Raw genomic sequence first — 22,292 nt, forward strand, 5'->3', positions numbered from 1 at the left:
GAGAAACTAAAGCAGATACCTTAAAGCAACTGAGGCCAATAGGAAAAGGGGACCAGGAACTAGAGAAAAGGTTAGATCAAAAAGAATTAACCTAGAAGGTAACACACACGCACAGGAAATCAATGTGAGTCAATGCCCTGTATAGCTATCCTTATCTCAACCAGCAAAACCCCTTGTTCCTTCCTATTATTGCTTATACTCTCTCTACAACAAAATTAGAGATAAGGGCAAAATAGTTTCTGCTGGGTATTGAGGGGGGGAGCGGGAGGGGGTGGAGTGGGTGGTAAGGGAGGGGGTGGGGGCAGGGGGGAGAAATGAACCAAGCCTTGTATGCACATATGAATAATAAAAGAAAAATGAAAAAAAAAAAAAAAAAAAGATTGGCCTCAAGCTCAGCCTGGTGGGGGCCCAAGCCTGCAGCCCCTGGCCTGAGGAAACCAAAGACTTCGCCTGTGCCCAGAGGCCCAGGCTGAGAAATGGTTGAGCTCCCTTGCAACCCTGTTGGGGCAGAGCCCAGAGGCCAAGCCACAGGGCAGGACTTGCTAGTGAGGCCTCAGCTCTCAGATACATGGCTGGGGGCCATTGGGCCTCATCTCTGCATTCTGCTGATAGCCGGCCAATCTGGCTATTTTTAAAGACATATCCATGGACCTGAGTTTGCTTTTTACTTTTGGCAGGTAAATCCAAGCTCCACGGAGCTCTGAGAGTGTTCAAGCTCTTCTTGATTTTTCTTCCTTTAAAAAGAAGTGTTACAGCTAAGGAAGTCCTGAGAGGAAAGTTTATAGCCATGAGTGAATATATTAAAAAGACTGAAAGATCCCAAATCAATGACCTAATGATACATCTCAAACTCCTAGAAAAACAAGAACAAGCAAATCTCAAAACAAATAGAAGGAGAGAAATAATAAAAATAAGAGCTGAAATCAACAAAATAGAAACCAAAAAAAAAACCATACAAAAATTAATGAAACAAAAAGTTGGTTCTTTGAAAAAATAAACAAGATCTATAGACCCCTGGCAAACCTGACTAAAATGAGGAGAGAAAAAACCCAAATTAGTAGAATTAGGAATGCAAAAGGGGAGATAACAACAAACACCATGGAAATCCAGGAAATCATCAGAGACTACTTTGAGAACCTATATTCAAATAAATTTGAAAATCTAAAAGAAATGGACAGGTTTCTAGATATATATGATCATCCAAAACTGAACCAAGAGGAAATTAATCACCTGAATAGATCTATAACACAAAATGAAATTGAAGCAGCAATCAAGAGTCTCCCCAAAAAGAAAAGTCCAGGACCTGATGGATTCTCTGCTGAATTCTATCAGACCTTTAAAGAAGAACTGATACCAGCCCTCCTTAAACTGTTCCACGAAATAGAAAGGGAAGGAAAACTGCCAAACACATTTTATGAAGCCAGTATTACACTTATCCCAAAACCAGGCAAAGACACCTCCAAAAAGGAGAACTATAGGCCAATCTCCTTAATGAACATTGATGCAAAAATCCTCAACAAAATAATGGCAAACCGAATTCAGCAACACATCAAAAAGATTATTCACCACGACCAAGTAGGCTTCATCCCAGGGATGCAGGGGTGGTTCAACATATGAAAATCAATAAATGTAATAAACCACATTAACAGAAGCAAAGACAAAAACCACTTGATCATCTCAATAGATGCAGAAAAAGCCTTTGATAAGATCCAACACCATTTCATGATAAAAGCTCTAAGAAAATTAGGAATAGAAGGAAAGTTCCTCAACATTATAAAAGCTATATATGACAAACCTACAGCCAGCATTATACTTAACAGAGAAAAATTGAAACCATTCCCTCTAAAATCAGGAACCAGACAAGGATGCCCACTATCTCCACTCCTATTCAACATAGTACTGGAATTCCTAGCCAGAGCAATTAGGCAAGAAGAAGGAATAAAAGGAATACAAATAGGTAAAGAAACTGTCAAAATATCCCTATTTGCAGATGATATGATCCTGTACCTTAAAGACCCAAAAAACTCTACTCAGAAGCTTCTAGACATCATCAATAGCTATAGCAAGGTAGCAGGATATAAAATCAACATAGAAAAATCATTAGCATTTCTATACACTAACAATGAGCAAACTGAAAAAGAATGTATGAAAACAATTCCATTCACAATAGCCTCCAAAAAAATCAAATACCTAGGTGTAAACCTAACAAAAGATGTGAACGACCTCTACAAGGAAAACTATAAACTTCTGAAGAAAGAGATTGAGGAAGACTATAGAAAGTGGAGAGATCGCCCATGCTCATGGATTGGTAGAATCAACATAGTAAAAATGTCGATACTCCCAAAAGTAATCTACATGTTTAATGCAATTCCCATCAAAATTCCAATGACATTCATTAAAGAGATTGAAAAATCTACCGTTAAATTTATATGGAAACACAAGAGGCCACGAATAGCCAAGGCAATACTCAGTCAAAAGAACAATGCAGGCGGTATCACAATACCTGACTTCAAACTATATTACAAAGCAATAACAATGAAAACAGCATGGTACTGGCACAAAAACAGACATGAAGACCAGTGGAACAGAATAGAGGACCCAGATATGAACCCACACAACTATAACCAACTTGTCTTTGACAAAGGATCTAAAAATATACGATGGAGAAATAGCAGCCTCTTCAACAAAAACTGCTGGGAAAACTGGTTAGCCGTCTGCAAAAAACTGAAATGAGATCCATGTATATCACCCTATACCAATATTAACTCAAAATGGATCAAGGATCTTAATATCAGACCCCAAACTCTAAAGTTGATACACGAAAGAGTAGGAAATACTCTGGAGTTAGTAGGTATAGGTAAGAACTTTCTCAATGAAACCCCAGCAGCACAGCAACTAAGAGATAGCATAGATACATGGGACCTCATAAAACTAAAAAGCTTCTGCTCAACAAAAGAAATGGTCTCTAAACTGAAGAGAACACCCACAGAGTGGGAGAAAATATTTGCCAACTATACATCAGACAAAGGACTGATAACCAGAATATATAGGGAACTTAAAAAACTAAATTCTCCCAAAACTAATGAACCAATAAAGAAATGGGCAAGTGAACTAAACAGAACTTTCTCAAAAGAAGAAATTCAAATGGCCAAAAAACACATGAAAAAATGCTCACCATCTCTAGCAATAAAGGAAATGCAAATTAAAACCACGCTAAGATTCCGCCTCACCCCTGTTAGAATAGCTATCATCAGCAACACCACCAACAACAGGTGTTGGCGAGGATACGGGGAAAAAGGAACCCTTCTTACACTGTTGGTGGGAATGTAAACTAGTACCACCACTCTGGAAAAAAATTTGGAGGCTACTTAAAAAGCTAAACATTGATCTACCATTTGATCCAGCAATACCACTCTTGGGGATATACCCAAAAGACTGTGACACAGGTTACTCCAGAGGCACCTGCACACCCATGTTTATTGCGGCACTATTCACAATAGCCAAGTTATGGAAACAGCCAAGATGCCCCACCACTGACGAATGGATTAAGAAAACGTGGTATCTATACACAATGGAATTTTATGCAGCCATGAAGAAGAACGAAATGTTATCATTCGCTGGTAAATGGATGGAATTGGAGAACATCATTCTGAGTGAGGTTAGCCTGGCCCAAAAGACCAAAAGTCGTATGTTCTCCCTCATATGTGGACATTAGATCAAGGGCAAACACAACAATGGGATTGGACTATGAGGACATGATAAAAGCGAGAACACACAGGGAGGGGTGAGGATAGGTAAGACACCTAAAAAATTAGCTAGTATTTGTTGCCCTCAACGCAGAGAAACTAAAGCAGATACCTTAAAGCAACTGAGGCCAATAGGAAAAGGGGAACAGGTACTAGAGAAAAGGTTAGATTAAAAAGAATTAACCTAGAAGGTAACACCCACGCACAGGAAATCAATGTGAGTCAATGCCCTGTATAGCTATCCTTATCTCAACCAGCAAAACCCCTTGTTCCTTCCTATTATTGCTTATACTCTCTCTACAACAAAATTAGAGATAAGGGCAAAATAGTTTCTGCTGGGTATTGAGGGGGGGGCAGAGGGAGGGGGCGGAGTGGGTGGTAAGGGAGGGGGTGGGGGCAGGGGGGAGAAATGACCCAAGCCTTGTATGCACATATGAATAATAAAAGAAAAAAATAAAAATAAAAATAAAAAGAAGTGTTATATTCAGGCTACATGCAACAGTGGGTGGTTTAGCCAGTATTTCATCCCTTTCTTGGTCCTGCAAGAGAGAGAGAGAGAGAGGTGTTCTCATTTTTTTTCTTTCTGTTTCAAAAAAGCAACTATCAGTGTGGTTTTTGTTCTTAAGGGAAGACACAAACCCCATGTTGGTCTTGACCAAATGCATTTTGCAAATGTGTGAAGCCTCCATTTTTCTGGCAGGCCCTTCTTAAAGGGGTGGCTTGCTGCTCTCCAGGCACAGGGGCCCTCAGCCACACCATCTCCCACCTGTGGCCCACCCTCCCATCCGCCCTTCTGGTGGTCCTATAGGCCTCTCTAAGGCAGAAGATGGAGGCTCTGCCGTGTCCTGCTGGATGTGGGACCACAGGGGACTGCCAGGCGGTAGCATTAGCCCTCTGGGCTCAACCCCTCAGAGGTCCCTTTTATAAACGGACCCACTACTGCTATCCCATTCTCTTGCCAGGTAGCTGGGAGTGGAAGCCCAGTGGCTGGGGAACACTTGTGTGATTGGGCCCAGCCCTCCCTTCCAAATTCTTTCTCTTACCCTGGCTCCTGCTTTGGTCCAGCTGCCACTCACAGTTCCTTTGTCCCCAGGGAAACCTGCCTTGGTCACATCTTGTCTATGCCTCCTGCTAGCAGGAAATGTGCGCCCATTTCAGTCCTAGGGCAGGGGCAAATGGGGCAAAGATGGACCAGTGAGAGGTGTGTGAGGCACAAAGCCACGGATTCCATTATTCTCCTACAGTTTTTGTTTCTCCTCTAGTCTTAGTTCTCATCTGGCGTCCGGAGAGGGGGTAGCTGCTGGGCCTGGGTCCCTGATGGAGCCCACATTCAGCATGAGTGAGACCACCATGGAAACTCCGCCCCCACCACATCTTACCTCACACGGGGAGGGCGGGGGAGTGTTTCAGGGATTCTTTAGGGCAGCAGATTAAAATCTTGCCACAGTCAAGAAATTGACAAAAGGCTAGCATGCTGTACATTGTTCTCGCACTCTCTTTTTAACAAGAAAAACCCAAAAAGATGGCATCAGATTTGTGTGAATGAGGGTGTGCTAGAGGGTGGCCAGTTTTGCTTCATGATCTTATGAAGGAAAATTTGTGACCCTACGTAGATAGATAGATAGATAGATGCACACACGCACACAGAGAGAGAGAAAGAGAAAGAGAGAGAGAAGACATATCCCAAACCAGCAACAGGACTTTGTTTATATTGTTCATTCACACCTCACTTCCACTCAAGAATCAAGTCATTTTGGGCTGGTGGAGGGGCTCAAGCAGTACAATGCCTGCCTAGCAAGCATGAGCCCCTGAGTTCAAACCCCAGCACACCACAAAAAAGAAAAATCAGGTTGTAGCCAGGCGTGGTGGTTCATATCTATAATCCCAGCACTTAGACGGTAAAGGCAGGAGGCTGCAGGAGGCAGGACTACATAAAGAGAGCCCTTTTCCAAAAAAAAAAACCAAGTTACAGTAGCCATCTGGGTGAAATTTCCAGGAATAAATCACTTTTTTGGGGGGGGGAGGCAGGACTGGGGTTTGAACTCAGGAGTTCACTCTTGCAAAGCAGGTGCTCTGCCATTTGACCCACACCTCCAGTCTATTTTGCTGTGGTTATTTTGGAGATAGGGTCTCTGGAACCATTGGCCTAGCTGGCCTCAAACTGGGATCCTCCCAATCCCAGTCTCTCGAGTAACTGGGATTATAGGCAGGAGTCACTGGCACCCAGCCCTCAAATTTAAAAAATCACGTTAATAATAGAAATGCTCAAGTCTGACAGTTTTAGCATCACCCTTGGGCCAATACAGTTTAATTCCTGGCAGAGTATTCTCTCTTCAGACTCTGTTTCTCTCTGAAAATGACTAAGAGCACCTGTTCTGAAGTCAAAGGAGCCTGGGTTCAGATCCTGCTAGTATGACTAGTTATGTGGCCTGAGAGCAAAATCACAGTAGTGATACTTGCTTCACTGACGTTATAAAGACTTTACTGTCTGTAAGACGCTTAGGCTTGCTTGTATATGGTAAGTATGGATATTTAAATTGAAATGAATTAAAATAAAAAAGTTTTAATTTCCGAGTCACACTAGCCATATTTCAAGAATTCAGCGTGGGTTGGACAGTGCAAACATTCTACTGGACAAGCCAACGTCAGTGGCAGTGAGCCTGGTACACAATAAATGGTTAGTGAATGGTATCACACAGGGCTGTCATTTATAGACCATGCACCGTCCACCATCTTCACCACACTGATTTTGCCAGCATCCTGGTACCATCTGTACTCTTAGTTATTTTGCTTCAAGTTCATTCATACCATTGTAAACGGAAAATCAGTATTACTTGCTTTAAGTAGAAGGAACCATAAAATAAAGTACGATGAAATAAAAGGCTGCTAATTTTAAAGCTTAGATTTAAAAATTTAAAACAATGACTAAAGTGGAGCTAACTGATTTATAAGATTATATCTGAGAATAAATTCCTCAGGGAGCAAGAACTGGTATTGTTCCTGAGCAGTCGGGAGTGAAGGTAGCTCAGGGTGCAATGAAGTGAAAAGTTTGTATGGCTAAGTCACAGTTAAATTTTCATGTTGTCCGACAATCAAAATCCTAACTCATAATTATGTGTGCTTATGGTAATAGACCATTAATCAAATTGTGATTTAAATGCTTAATAGAGGTTAATGGCTTTTGGTCTTTGGAACAGAGAAGTAAGTGAGGCAGGGAGCTGAGTCACTGTCATCAAGTCACACGCTCCTTGTCCCTCACTCTGGATCTGTAAAATGAAACGGCTCCCAAAGGCCCACCCCAATCATGGGGCCTTCAGCGAAGGCCTGGGCAGCACCTGGAGTAAGACGAAGTCCTATCCTTAGCACACAGCACCACCATCTGCCTGGACCAGCTGTGGCTGCCTCCCCAGGTACAGAGCTAGTACAGCAAGACCTTGTCCTCAGCAGCCTAGGGGACCCAAGGGACCTGGATGGATATTCTTGCTCATACCACCAAATTCCATCTCTCCACAAAGGCACAGGTCATATGTATTTTTTCCTCAAACCACACACTTTGATTTATTAGGGTTTAGTTAGAGTTAAGTCTGAATTAGGGTCAAGAATTAGGTTAGGGTTTGAATTACAGTGGAGGTCTTGTTAAGGTTAGGGTTGATGAATTTACAGCTGTGGTTACTCTAATGCAATTATACTTTTCAGTGACTGGAAAGTGTGATGGTCAAAAACATAACAACTCTTCAGGTATGGTGGTGACAAGTGCTGTAATCCCAGCACTCAGGAGACTGAGGCGGGAGGATCGAGGTCTGAGGTCAGCCCTGGGAGAAAAAGCACAAGACCTTACCTAAAAAAAATAACTAAAGCCAAAAGAAAGATCTATAGGTGTGCCTCTAGTGGTAGAGCACCTGCCTAGCAAGCACAAGGCCCTGAGTTCAAACCTCAGTACTGCCAAAGGGAAAAAAAAGTCACTAGCTCCTATCTGCCTGAGTTTGAATCCCAGGCACACCTCTTCTTCTAAGCAATTGGAAGCAGATTACAGGACTCCTGCTAAAAGATAAATTTTAAAGTGAAATTGTCTCTAATAGATACTCTAAGTATTTGTTTAAATTATTATCATTAAGGGAACCAGGTAAGTGTTACAGCTTATTCAAAGGAGAATCCAAACAAGAGTCGAATTTATAGACCGAAACTCTGAAATGGATTTACTAAGTTAGAGGATTGTCCCTCCACTAAACAAAGTCCAGGGACAAGAATCATTTGCATTCCCGAGGGTTCTTCAACCTGTAGAAGGAAAACAAGCCGGGCATGGTGGTACATTCCTATAATCCCAGCACTCAGTAGGCAGAGGCAAGAAGATTGGAAATTCAAGGGCAGCCTGGGTTGCATGGCAATTTCTAGGAATGAACTGATAATGTACAGTCCTCTCTTTTTTGAGTTTATATTTATTTTTAATTCTTTGTCACCACTAGTCTTTTTTTGCTTATTCCAAATGTACTTAAAAATCCCTATGTGCCTCAGTTTCCTCCTCTGTAAAATGGGAGTGTCACAGAAGCACCTATCTCCCTAGCATAGGGAGAAGCAAGTGACCTAATCTACGCACTTTGCCCCTCGGTCACTTCTACTGGGGGTAGGTGGACTCACCCTACAAAAGCAGACCACAGGAAGCATGACTGGTGCCAGCTGTGCCAGCCACTGGATGTCCTCTGGGTGAGTTTGACTGCTTTCAGCTTCATTCCAAGGAACTTGCACCTTGGGCTCTGAGCTGCCTCATCCAGGCCCTGTGTGCTGTCTTTAAGGTCAGCTCAGGATGAAGGAAGGAGGTGTCACTGACATTCTGGGGCAAATGGCACTGGGCGAGTTTGGGTTCAGGGTGACAGGCATGAGGTGCTGAGGCTTCTCTCGAGTCATTGGGAGGTGGCTGGCTCTGGTGCAGGCCTCCCAGGGAAGGCAAGAGGGAGAAGAGGGTGTGTACTGGAAGCCTGGGTGGGGGGAGACAGAGAGAGGGAGAGAGACAGAAAGAGAGAGAGAGAGAGAGAGAGAGAGAGAGAGAGAGAGAGAAATGTTGTCCTGAAGCACATTCCCTAGTCTGAATCCACTCAGTCCAACTCCTTTACTCTTCTGAAGTCATTCGATCAGCACATGTTTGTGGTGTCTACTGGGGAGGGACTCAGAGCCCCAGGGACATCTGCACCTGCCCTGCCCCCACCCTGGGCTGTGGTCTTGGGTTTAAATTCCAGCCCCATGCACCACAGCCCTGGACTGGGAGTCAGAGTCGGGAGTCAGGTGAGACCTTGGACAGTTCTGCTCCTTATCCTCCCCAGGGTGCCTACCCCAAAGGGTTCCTTTTCTAGTTTCAAGGAGATCTATGTGAAGGGCTCCATGGATACCCAACTGCTTTACTTTTTTTTCCTCCATTATGTCAAGGACTTAGATCACTAAGATCACCCCCACATGTGACATTCTGAGAACTACAACTTCTCTCCCCAGCCCCTCCTGGTGGTCCTAAGGAAGTTTCCAGAGCCCATGGGTGTCAGTGCTGAGCACTGGCTTTACCCTTGCTGGTGGAGACAAAGTAGGCAATGCCCTGTGCCCTCCCCACAGATGGCCTCATGCAGGCTCAGTGCCAGCAGCTCTTGTCACCACCGGTAGGGGACACTCTGGCTTCACTGGACAGGCACAGCCACAGGTAGCCCCAGTGGCTCCCAGAGCTTGTCCCAAGTCACTTTGTGCGCTATCCCTGAATCAGGGGAAAACATGCCTATGAGTGCAGTCCAGGGACAGGCTGGGCTGGGGACAGGGCATTTCAGATGTCCAGAGAGATGGTGGGAAGTGGTAAAGAAGGCAGGGAGGACAGAAAAGAGGCCGGCTCTGGACACACAGAGGGAAAATGTGGGGCTCCATCCTCCACCCTTATCCTTCCTCCCTCCCACTTGGTAGGGACCCGCATCCCAAACCTCTGTCCTCCCCTCATCTCCAGCAAACTCCTCCTCCTGAATCCTCAGCCCTTAAATTCTAGGCCTAATTGATCCTTTCTAGGAAAAGTCACTCTAGGAGCCTCTTTGTACTGCTGGGGTGTTTTAAGGACATGGAAAGAATTTACCAATGACACTGGTGCCAGAAAAGTGAGGTTTCAGAGTTCTTTTCCTCTCCTACCTAGCACAAATCATCAGTCCTCCAAACCCCCTCCCTTCTACCCACCCTCAAATCCCAGCCCCTCACTGACCTCCACTGGCTGTGCCCACGCAGCCTCACAGCTGCTTCACTCTAGCAAGCTCATCGCACATGTCACACACACTCCGTTATTGGAGGGGACTCAGGCAATGTTGAACAGAGAAAAGACTAGGGTGGGATTTCAGGGATTTCAGGGCCCAGGCCTTAGGGAGATACATAGAAATTCCCAGGACCCCATAGACGACACCCGTAAACAGCCCCGGCCCTGTGTGCCTGGAAGGCAGCTTTGTACAGTCAGTGGCACTCATGAAATGAGTGACTTTAACAGGTTCTCCCCCTCCATCCATGAGTTCTATCAGTGCTAACCCCTACAATGTAGAAGGAAACGGAGGTCAGACTAGGAAGTCATGGTTATCATGCAAGATTTTCCCAGCCAGCCTGAAGGCCTGGTTCATAAAGGACCTGTCCTCTTCCGTCCTCCACTTCATGAGCTCAGTGAGTGGGAGGAGGGGCCCTTTATTCCATGATGATCAGGGGTCCCCAATTTAAATTTTCCTGCCTGGAAACCAAGAAAAGGAAATGATATAGCCAGAGTTTCTGAACAAATTACCCAGGTGTCCTAACTCCCTAAAGTAACAGGTGCCTCTGTGTCATCATTCATCATTGTCCCAGGAGGCCATTCCATCTCTCTGACAGATCAACGGATACAGATTTATACGGGGAAACTTGGACACAATGAACAGTCTGCCCACCTGATCAAGCCAAGTCCTGATAACAACGTCAATGAATCACCCGCTTTGGTGAGTCACAGTATCAAGCTGGAAGAGGCCTTGCGATCTTTCTAGTCCAGGCTCTCACCTTCTACTCTTCCCAAGTAAGAAAACTGAGGGGAGGCTGGTGGAATGGCTCAAGTGGTAGAGCACCTGCCTAGCAAGCATGAAAGCATGAGGCCCTGTGTTTAAATCCCATACCGCTAAAAGAAAAAGGAGAAAAAAAGAAAAGAAAACCAAGGGAACATGACTCATGACTTGACCAAGGTCATCATAGAACTCAGATGACAAAGATGACCCTGAGCTCCAGGCTCATGCACTTTGCACTGCTCATCAGAGTGCTACCACCTGACTGGACTCAGCACAGGAGGGGACATTGGCCCCTCTTGATCAGTCAAGGGCAGCTTAGGCTGTCTGCTAGCAGGTGGGTCTGTGTGTCAACCTCAGTCATCCCTAGGGAGGGGAAGAGCCTAGGGCGTCCTCACACCCCAGGCGCCAGGCCACCGATTAGAGGCGCTTCCTGCTTGGCCCTCATCCAAGGCCATTTGACAATGTGGGAAAGGGGGAGGGGAACAAAGAGCACCAGGTTATTCTCCCTCCACACCACCCCAGCCCCTCGCAGACCCCCTGGGGAGACTGAGCCAGGCCCTGCCTGAAGTTTGGGGTGAAGAGTGGTTCAAGAAGGGAGACAGGGGCTGGACACCCCCTATTAGGAACACTGATGGAGCTGAACATGGAGACAGTCTTGCGTTGGCCACCCTGTCTGCCTCGCCTCGGAGCACTTACACTGCAGGAATCCTTTTGAGGTAGCCAATTCGGGTCAGCACCAAACACTCTCCTTATTAGTTAGAGGGGACCCTACAAGCCTCAAGGGCTTGGAGAGGAGCAAGGCATTGGTCAGCTTCCTATAATGAGGCAACATGACTGCCAGGCAGAATCTCCCAGGACGGAAGCCTAACTTGCCCTTCTCTTTCTCATCCCAGCATGCCACAGTATGTGGGGTGAACTGTGGCTCAGGCAGGAACCAAGAGAGAGACACAGGACTTGGCTGAGGACGTATTGTGCCCTTACAATCGGGTCAGCTCTGAGCTGGCTCTGCAAGGGACCTTGGTTGAAGTCAGAGGCAGTGGTTAGAAACCCAAGTCCGAAGGTCTTGAAGAAAAGACAGACCAAGCCCAGGTGAAATGTCAAACCACAAGACACACAATGGGCGGATGGGGTAGTTAGGGCTTGTGCTGGGTGGTCTGGGATGACCAGTAGGGTGGGGGAAGCAGTCCACTGGGGACAAAGGCTCGGGGAAGAGAGGGAACTGAGGGGGCCCCTGAGAATGTGGGGATTGGGCTCTAGAGAGAACGGGAAAAGTCTTCCACACAGGAAGAGGAAGAGGAGACAGGAATGAACCCACACATTTGGTGACAGGACCCTGTTTCCCTGGGGGTGTGGAGCTGCATCCTCACTAAGTCCTCGCTCCTGGAACCAGGTCTTCCTCCAGATCCATGGAGGTCTCTGGCCCACTGAGGCTGATACCGCATGGAGAGGTAGGCAGGGGTGTGGCAGTGCCAGGAGCTCAGCCCCTCCATCACTAGGAGGCCTTTGACAACAGGAAGCAGCTGCACCAGGCACCAGGGCTGTACTGGTGCTTGTCACTCTCCTGCTCTGGCTGCCAGCCCTGCGGAACAAAATGTTCTTCCTTCGAGATGCTCTGGGGACAGAGGACCCACACCTGCTCCCAGGGGGACTGGGCACTCCCAGCAGCCCAGGTTTGGAGCCCAGCAGCGCCCTCCACCTCCTTCCACCCCATTGCCAATGAAACCCAAGACAAGAGCGTTAGGGAAGCGGGACTGACTCTTCGTAAATGCCTCGTTCTGGGACTTCCAATAGCGTCCCTAAAAGTAGGACGTAAACTCCAGTCCCAGACTCAGAATTGAGTGGGGGGTGCTCTGTGGTGTGGAAGTCAAAGCACTGAGTTTTCATCTTCCATCTGCTGCCAATGGGCTACGTGACCTTGGACAAGTCAGTTCCTCTAGCTGGACTTCAGTTTCTTCCTCTGTAACATGAGGAGTTAGAAGTGATGAACTGTAGGGTCGCTCCCAGTTTTAAACATGAGATTGGTGTTCTGAGGTAACTTGAGGTAACATAGTGACCATTTGATGCTAATAGCTGAGGCAGAAATTAGGATAAGACTCCAACTGAGGTCCAGATAAAACGGATTTGACTCATGACCTGAGTTGGGATGGGTGTTTATTTCCACCAGGTCTTCACGATCTGAGAAAATCCCAGAAAAAGCTCATTGCATGGTAAATTCCCCGATCTTGGTGGGGAGGAGCTAGAATCCTTCCAAATACCTTGATGTTATTCCTTAGCCACACCCACCCCTGTTTAGAGGAGAAACACTGGTGAACAGAGAGTGGGGTGCAGTCATAGGGGAAGCACAGACCCCAGCCCTTCCAACTCTATGTCCCACTTGAGATGTTCCTGAAAATTCCTTTGACTGAGGATTAAGAAACCAGGTGTAACGGTGCATGCCTGTAACCCCAGCACTCGTCAAGTGGAGGCAGGAGGATTTGAGTTTGAGGACAGCCTGGGCTACATAGGAAGACCCTGTCTAAAGAAATAAACAGAGTACATAAGTACATAGTGAGTTGACCTTGAGGCTTCATTTCAGTGCACAAAAGGAAAAATGTTTCCCCTCTTCTCTGAGGATTTGGTAATTGAGTCTGTGAAGTAAACTGAAATCAGACAGAGGAGCAGAAGAAGAGATACGCAGATTTGTTTCATGCAGGAGAGCAGATGCAGGAAGAAGAAAAGTGAATCTCCAGTAACTGGGAAAGATCTAGAAGCTCCTATAGCCTCTTCATGGAGGAGGGGTGCGGGTAACTTAGGGGAGAATAGTGAGTTGGAGGAAAGAAGGATAGGCCCTCAGAAGAACAGGTGACAGTCCGTGACAAAGTCTATCTGGATCAGTCTCTCCTCGATTGCTAACAGTTTATCTTCCCTGTGGACGAGATTCAGAGAGGGAATTCACAACACTTGGGCTCTTTTGGAGGATCTGTCCTTAGACAGACAAGGGGACTTCAGGAAAGCCCCTGTGTGTTTGCTAGTTCCCAGGTACTCTCAGGTTGAAGTCATCATCACACCAAAGTGGCACATTTGGGGGCGGTATCCCCTGACCTCCTTCACTGTGTACAGAGCCATTCTAATTCCCAAATTGGCATAAACAGCAAATATTCTGTCCTTCCAGGCCCCAGGGCACACTGCAAGCCTTGGGGGGAACAGAGGGAAGGACCAGAAGGAGAAAAGGTGGAGACCCAAAGACCAAGGAACCATGCTTTTTCTGAAGCTGGATCTAGGCCTCGCTGCTCAGAGCAGGCCTCTGTGAGCAGTGGGGTGGGAGAGGGCCCAGGGCCACCTAAACGCCTCTGGTTCCCTCCTGAAACCCTCCACGCTTGCCTCCCAGGCCTCAGTGCCCCTGGGAAGAACAGCCCAGCTCAGCTCCTGCGTGTCAAGTGCCTGCTCGTTTCCAGAGTGTTGGAGACACAGGGTCACATGGCTCTCTGGCCTCCCACAGCCTAGCCAGGTGTCTTAGGTAAACGGACTCAGACTTTCTCAAAAGGACCCGGAATCCTAGGCTCTTGGAGCAGCTTCAAGGCAGGGTGGAACATGAGAGCTGGAAGAGTGGGGAGGGTGCAGGAGAAGGGAACATGCCGTTTTCCCCTGGCCTTCAGTCTGCGGGGTTGTACCCTGCCAAGTCCAATGCCGGCAAAAAGCAAAGGGAGCAAGGAAGAGCGAGGTCAGGTCAGACCCATGTGTGGTCGTTCTCAGCTGCAGCCCAAAACAAGGCAGACCTGGGACTTGGCGTGCTCCTGCCCCATGCGTGTGCACGACTATGTGCACACGTGTACACAACAAGAGGGCGCCTGTCAGTTGATCAGGATGAGCACTGGCTGTCACAGTAGCAAAGATGTCAGGACTCTCTTTCCTGTCAAGGTCAACAGCACTGGGAGCTGCAGAGCCAGCGCCCTCCCCTCCCAACCCTGCCCATCCCATTGGGCATTGAGCATTGCTGCTCTCAGCAAACCGGAAGCAGAGAGTTGGAGAGGCCAGGAAGGGAAGGCTACGTCTTCAAGGAATGACTGCTCAGCCAGGCCTGGAGCCTTCCTAGGTCCCTGGGTCCCTCTTCTCAAACTCATACTGTCTAGGGCTGGGGATGTAGTTCAGTGGAAGAGCGCTTGCTTAGCAAGCCCAAGGCCCAGGGTTCAATCCCCAGCACCCCAACATACAAAAATACTATCTAGGGAGCAATGCTGATGAATACAAACAGGGAAGGGTTTCAGGACAGAACCACTGGTACCAAGTCACGAAGGAGGTGGACTTTGGAGGAAGGAGAGCATTTGGAAGAATGGAGACCAGAGAACTAGTGGACGTGGGAGGTGAGAGACATTACCCCAAGCAGGGTTAGGAATGCGTGTGACCATAGGAAGGTTATGAGGAGGCCCTGTTGTGGTTTTCATAGTCACTCTAACACCAACGGGGCACCCTGCAGCTCAGTTCAAGGTCCTTTCTCTCTAGAGTTCATTTCTGATCACACAAGTTAAAGGGCAAAGTCCCCAGGAAGACTATCCTTACTTCAGATATTAGAAGCAAGTGGAGTCCCTGGCCTTGGGTAGTGGGGTTCTCACTGCCCCCCTTAAGATTTGAGAATTAAATCTTAATTAAATTAAGATTTAATTTAAATTTAATTAATTAAATCTTAATTAAATCTTCGGAACTCACTGAAAGCACTATTTTTGTAATTATAGTTTTCTTATAACATATGACTCTGGTTGGGTCTCCCAGTATTCGGGAGACTGAGGCAGGAGGACTGCAAGATTAAGGCCTGCGCTACGTAATGAGACCCTGTCTCAAAACAAAAATGTACAAATAGATAGGTGGATGGATAGATGAGTGACTAGACAGACAGACAGACAGATCATGATTCAGGAACTGCCAAAGGGAGGAGAGATACAGGCAGGCCTGGGCCTGGGAATTGGGGTGCAGGCTGATACCCTCTTCTACCAACGCGTCCCCAGGTTCCATGTCCAGAGGTTAGGGTTGTGGCAGGCTGGGGGTGAGGATGGCATTCCCAAGCCTCGGATCACATGCTTGGTCCTTCTGGCATGGTCAGTCTCGCCCTTAAAACACTCTAGGCCTGCCGTGAGTCACCTCATTAGCATAAACTCAGGTCTCGTGGAAATGCATTGGTATGAACAACAAAAGACACTCCTGTCACTCAGGAAATTCCAAGGAGTTTTGAAACTCTGTGCCAGGGAAGGAGAACCGAGATCGAGTGCATTATTTTACTACAGCACAGATTGGAGTGGACACTTCCTGTAGGGAAAGGATGGCTGAGGATGGAAATGTGGGTGAGGAAGATTTATAAGGCCAGAAATCAATGGTATTGGGGAGTCAGAAAGGACAGCCCAAAGTATGGCACTTTGACCCATGAACTAAGGAAACTGAAGCTGCAGCCTCAGGGCCTCTCTGGCCTCCCCCAACCCTAGCCAGTCTCTCTCCATAAGCACAGTAGGGAATTCTCTGAAGTCCCTTCAGCTACAAAATATCAGCTCACCAAAGAGGAGCGCATTGCCTTCAGTCTTTTTACTACAACCTCATTAGCCAAGAAGATTAAACCTAGAGCCCAGAGGATGGTGGTCCAAGGCCACTGTCTGTTCTTTGGACCATCCCTCTCCTCTAGAACTCATTTGCTCCTCTAAATTGTCTGCAGCACCCCCCCCAACAGTTTTCTCCCCTATAAAAAGGGTATTAGAGACTCAGCCACCTGGCCCTTCTTCCAGTTTCCTATTTCACGTGGTTCCTGGTACTTGAGCACCTTAACAAATGAGTGCGCCTTTTCTCCTGTCGGTCTGCCCATTGTCAGTATAGTAGACTCAAGTATGGAACCTTTAGAGGGAGCGGGAATTACCCTACAGTGGAGGAAGGGAGATGTCACCCCTCTTGAGGAAGTGGGGCAGAGGGAAAGCAGTAGAGACAGCTTCCTCACTTCAGGATCTTGGCAGAATCTCCCCTACTCTCTTCATTAATGTTGAATTCCTCCAGGCGTCTCATCCACAGGAGGGGACATCCCCCATCTCTGCTTCTGCTCCAAGACAGACTCAAGTATGCCTTGCTCCAGCTTAGCTTAGTGACATCTCACAAGTTCAAATGCCTTCTCCCCTTCTAGAGGCCTTCCCCGATTACCCGATTACCCCGGTGGGAAGGGACCTTGCTCTGAATTCTGAAAGTCCTTGAGTCAACCCCCTACTGCCTCCTAGGGACTGTGAGACACCATATTGCAATTCCTATTGGCTTCCCAGTTTTATCCTAAACACCTTGCCTTCCGCCTTCATGCTTCTGTCCAAACAACCATCCCTGTGCATTCTGTATGACATCTGTGAGCTCTGTCATACCTGCCCCTTCCTCTGTGGTGCCTTCCCTCACAAAGTCTGGGTCTCTCTGAATAGAGTGCGAATGTCTGCTCTGCAGACTGAGCTTTTCCAGTGCAAAGACATGTGTTCCAAGCTGACAAGTAGTGCGTGGCAAACACATGTGCAGAATAAACTCAGTTCCTCTTGAAGAATGTCACCTTTCTCACATTTAGGAAAAATCAAGAGAGTAGAGGGGAGCTGCAGGTGTGGCTCAAGTGGTAGAGCACCTTCCTAGCAAGTTATGCTGGGAAGAATGAGAAGGAAACTCAGAGTTGGCGCATCAGTAAAACAAGGGCAAGCCTGGCCTCTTCCCGCAGGACCAGCAGGCAGGTGAACTGACAGGACAAGGGATCAGAGCAACGTGAGCAAGCAGCTGGGTAGCACTTGGTGTCTTGCTAAGCTCTGGGGACAGGCATGGCTGGAAAGAGTCGTCTGGGACCAGGCCTGGTGGACTGAGTTGTGCTTCTCACACTGATGGTTACCACTCGGAGGCCCAGGCTGCAAAGCCACCAGCTGCTCCTGTGAGGCTGAGCGTCCTCAGAGGGCAGCCCCAGGGTGGACGGGGTGTGACATGCCCTGAAGATGAGGCTTCCTTTCGCCTCCACCTGGCAAGGTCCCATGACTTGGAGGGAATTGCTCAGGAGAGCAGTAACCAGACACGAAACGGGCACAGTGCCAAGGTTTCTCTGGCCTCAGAAGCCAGCCAGCCCCTGACAACACCTTGGCCTCTCTGCAGGGCGCTCAATAGATCTGAGGCAGGGTTTGTCTCGCACATCCCTGGATGGTGGTCCTCTCTAGCTTTTCTGTGGCCTGCTAGCTGCTCGACCTCTGTTGAAATGCTCCCAGCATCCTGGAGAAGATTTGGTTTGGGAATGGAAGGAAAGGAAACGCCTTGCTCCCAAGCAATAGTTAATCCTCCCCCTTCCCCCAGGCCCCTTGCACCTGCAGGCTGCGGTGTGTGGTTTCCCCAGCTGCAGCTGGCTCTACAGCAGACCCCTCCCTCCAAGGGAACCCGAGAGGCCCCAGGGCCTGAGGCACCTGTGAGGGGCTCCTTGCCCTCGCCTAGCTGCTAGGGGTGGCATGGGAGGGTCTTGTAGCCCTCTGGACCTTGTGATCCTGTGGCAGCACAAGGAGTATTTGGGTTGAGTGACCAATCTGGGGTCCCACCTTTAACATGAAAGGCAGAGATTCCAGTTTGGGAAGTGGCGGAGATTTCCTGAGAAGTGAACTAGCCACAGTCTCTCCACAGGGTCCCTGAGGCCCTAGCTTGACCCACTCTGCTCACTTCTGGAAGAGGCTGGCTGGTTTGGAGTTCCCCGTTCCCCAGAAGAGAGGGTGTGTGAGTGTGAGAGGTGAGTGGGAAGGACAGGAAGGAAGAGGGGGAAGTGAGATTTGGCAGGGCCAGGCCTCAGCTGGTCAAGACAACCTTGAACTCACCATGCTAGGACTCTGGCAGGGCCTGTCCTCTGTCTGTCCTAGAAAGGGCAGATTGCCACAGAGCTCTGGGCAAATACCCAGCTGCCCTCTGGCCCAGACACCCAGACTCCAGGGACACAACAGGGAACTGCCCACGCTGAGGCCAGGAGGCACCAAGTGTTCACAGCTGCAAGTGGGACATATCCCCAGGACAGCATTAGCAAGGTCCAGAGGCTCAGCCTACCCTAATTGCCACACCCCACTTCTATCAAATCCCAGGGGGACATCTGGCTGATGACACCTACGATGCTCCTCCCAGGTCATAGTCAAGGGATGCTCTTTTGGGTGCACAGCCAAGGCCTAGGAATATGGAGGGATGGGAAGGCAGGACACTGACAGGCACAGGCTGTGACAGGGCCCAGGGTTCTGCCTTATCTTGCATCCAGCTCCAGGCAGACTGCTTCCATGCCAGGCCCTGTGGCTCAGGAATTCGCAGGCCTCCAATCTGCAGAAAAGCCCTGCTCCCTCCCAGAGACTGCTCCCCACTCAGGGTTGGGAGAGGGAGGGTCATTTGACAGAGGAGGCTTGAGAGGAAACAGAGCTACCCATGTGCAAGAACCCCTGGGTCAGCTGAGTGTGTTGGGGTGGGAGGGTGGAGGCTGGCAGAAGCTATAGTTTGGTCTGCACTCAAGACGAGGCCAGCTGCAAGATGGCAGCCAGAACAAGGGTACGTGCTGGATAGGAACCAAGCAAGTTTCATTCTTGACCTGCACATAACCAGACAGTCCTGACAGGGTATAACAGATGCCAAGCTCCAGGGCCAGTGCCAGGAGTCCACTGGGTGCTCCAGACTGCACTTGGCCCAGTCACAGTGGTGCCACACAGCCCTCTGGGAGAGCAAATCTCTGACAATTTATGGTTTGCCCTCAGGTGTGGAAAAGCAAAGCCTGAGAAAGAAGAGCTCTGAGTGTCTGGCAAGGCAGGCTAGGTGAAAAGGCCCAGCAGAGGTGATGCTGCCCACTCCAGATTGGGTGCCACTTCCAGTTATTACACTGCATTCAACATTTACTCATTATGTCAGAAAGACCCCATTGTCAAGGAAATCACTGGAAGCCTGTGTTTGGGAGGACTGCTGCCACACCTGCAGGACAACTTTTGACATTCTCAAACAGCCTTCTCGTTCCTTCTTCCTTGTTTGGTGACCATTTTGACTTTGTCAGCCAAGGCTGATGTGCACCATGTTAAGTTAGGAATCTTCCTGGGCCTTCGTTTCGTACTCCATTCGGCTTACATTGAGTGAATGCCTGCTGTGGGTTACCCACTGTGGTGGCATTGGGAACATACCAAAGAAAACAGGGCCCTGTCCTTGGTGAACTGATGGGCCACACCCAAACACCACAGCTGACATCACGACATCAGAGGTGGTTACTCTCTGTACCCAACCATGACTATTAAACACTTGCAGTTTCTGTAAAGATTTTTTTTCTTTTTTTTGTTTTGTCCTGGGGATTGAACTCACTCCTTTGCTGTCAGACGGTACCATAGTTGTCCCTTGAGAGGTATGCAGGCACAGCTGCAGGATGGGGTCAGGGTCCACGCAGTTGTCATCTAGACAGACATGCAAACTGTCCTCCATAGATGTCGTGCCACCTTTCTTCCCACCAGCAGTGTCAACAGGGCCTGACTTCCCACCACGCTGATGTTTTCGTAGTCTTTAGTTGGCTGGGGTAGATTTGAGAACAGGTCCTGACCCCTCTGGGCTCAAGTGACCTTCTCATCCTCCCAAGTAGCTGGGGCTACAAGGGCCACACAGTAGTTCCCCTCTGGGCTGATGTGTTTTTGTTGTTTTTTTTTTTTAGTGCTGCCATTGGAGTCCAGGGTCTTCTGCACGACAGGTACATGTAAGCACTTTACCACTGAGCTACATCCCCAGCCCCAGATATTTTTAAAGAGACAGGAAGGAAGCCATACCAGGGCTCCAAAGAGAGTGGGAAAGAGGCAAAACCCAGGACAGAAGCTGCAGGGCACCAGCAGCTCAGGACTGGGTGTCTTCAGGCTAGGGCATATTGTTTGGAGCAGTAGTGCTCACAGCTGATAGATGGAGCACCTTTCCTGGGGGAGCAAGAGGCTCTGGGAAGATAATTGTGGAGGAAGAGGGGCTGAGGGAAGAGAGCTTTGCTGCTGGTGCAGGGAGAGTGGGGAGTAAAGCTGTGTCCTAGTCCACTTGGGCTGATATAGCAGAGGAGCACAGGCAGGAACCTTATTAACTACAGAAACTTCCTTCTCACAGTTCTGGAGGCTGGGAAGTCCAGGATCAAAGCATCTGCGAATTTGGTGCCTGGTGAGCGCCCATGTCCATGTGTCTTCACATGGTGCCTGTTTTGTTAGTGCCTGGTTTTTGTTGTTGTTGTTGTTTTGTTTTCTTTTTTTTTCATGGTTTTTTGAGAAAGGGTCTTACTATATGTAGGCCAGGCTGGCCTTAAGCTCACAATCCTCCTGCCTCAACCTCCCAGGATCTGGGATCACAGACATGTGCCACCACACAAAGCACAAGGACTTTGGATTTTACTTGGGGAATGATGGGATTTACAAAGACCACATTACATGATTCCATCTATATGAAAGGTCCAAAATAGGCAAATCCATGGAGAAAGTAGATTAGTGATTGCCGGGGGCTGGAGGGGAAAGGTGGAGGAGATGGGAGAGACTGCTAATGGGTTCTGGGTTTCTTTGGAGGGGGAAGGGGAGAATAATGAGAATGTTCTAAAATTGATTGTGGTGATGTTTGCACAACCCTTTAAATATACTCAAAAACCATTGACTTGTATACTTTAAATGGTAAATTGTATGGTATGTGAATTATATCTCAATAAAGCTGTTATTGTTATAAAAAAGAATAGTGGAAAGCTGTTAAGAGCTGCTTCTGAGAGACAATAAACTATGGGGCAAGTAAAGGCAGGGGGCCAGGCGAGGATGTGGGGCTTGGCTGGGGCTGCTTGCTTTGTGATGGAAAGTCTGCGTGCTGGAGTTGGAGTTTGGTAAGAACTAGCTGCGGAGGAGGACGAGATGAATCCAGGTCCTTTGGCCGCAGTAGAGACGACTGGAGGAAGGGTGGGGAGGGGAGCCAGGGAATCCGAGCTCTGCGTTGGACATGGTAGGTCTCCAAGATGTCCAGTAGGCAGGGTCCTGCTGTGTAAATGGTTGTTGAGGAGCGCCAGGCATTCTCAAACCCACAAATGCAGCAATGCTATGAGGAAGCACTACAGTCATCCCCAGCTACACAGGGCCCAGCTCCTGGACCACTCCAAATGTCCTCGACCTCATCCCGTGTCTCAGCCTCCAGGCAGTGACCAGTTTTGCAGAGGTCTCGGCAAGTGTTATGTAAATGCAGCCTCTGACCTCCTGAGCCCTTGGGGGGAGCATTCATGGAACCTTCTTGACACTGACACATGAACCATCCAGAAGTGCAGGAGAGTTAACATCCTACGGGGAGCAATGGAGAAGCACCCCCACTCCTTCAGGCAGGAGCTGAATTACTTTTCTTACAGCTTCTCAGAAGGCTCAAGACACAGTCACCCAGAGGTGGCTGACTTCTTAACACACACTTGTGTTGGTGCCTTACCAGCCCTGTTTCCCGCTTTGTCTCTCTCTCCTGCACTCAGGGATCACATTCCCAAATCAACGACTCATACTTAAGCCTTGGTCTCGAACTGCTTAGGGGAGACCCCAGG

Source organism: Castor canadensis, chromosome 2, assembly GCF_047511655.1.
Source record: "Castor canadensis chromosome 2, mCasCan1.hap1v2, whole genome shotgun sequence".
NCBI lineage: Eukaryota > Metazoa > Chordata > Mammalia > Rodentia > Castoridae > Castor > Castor canadensis.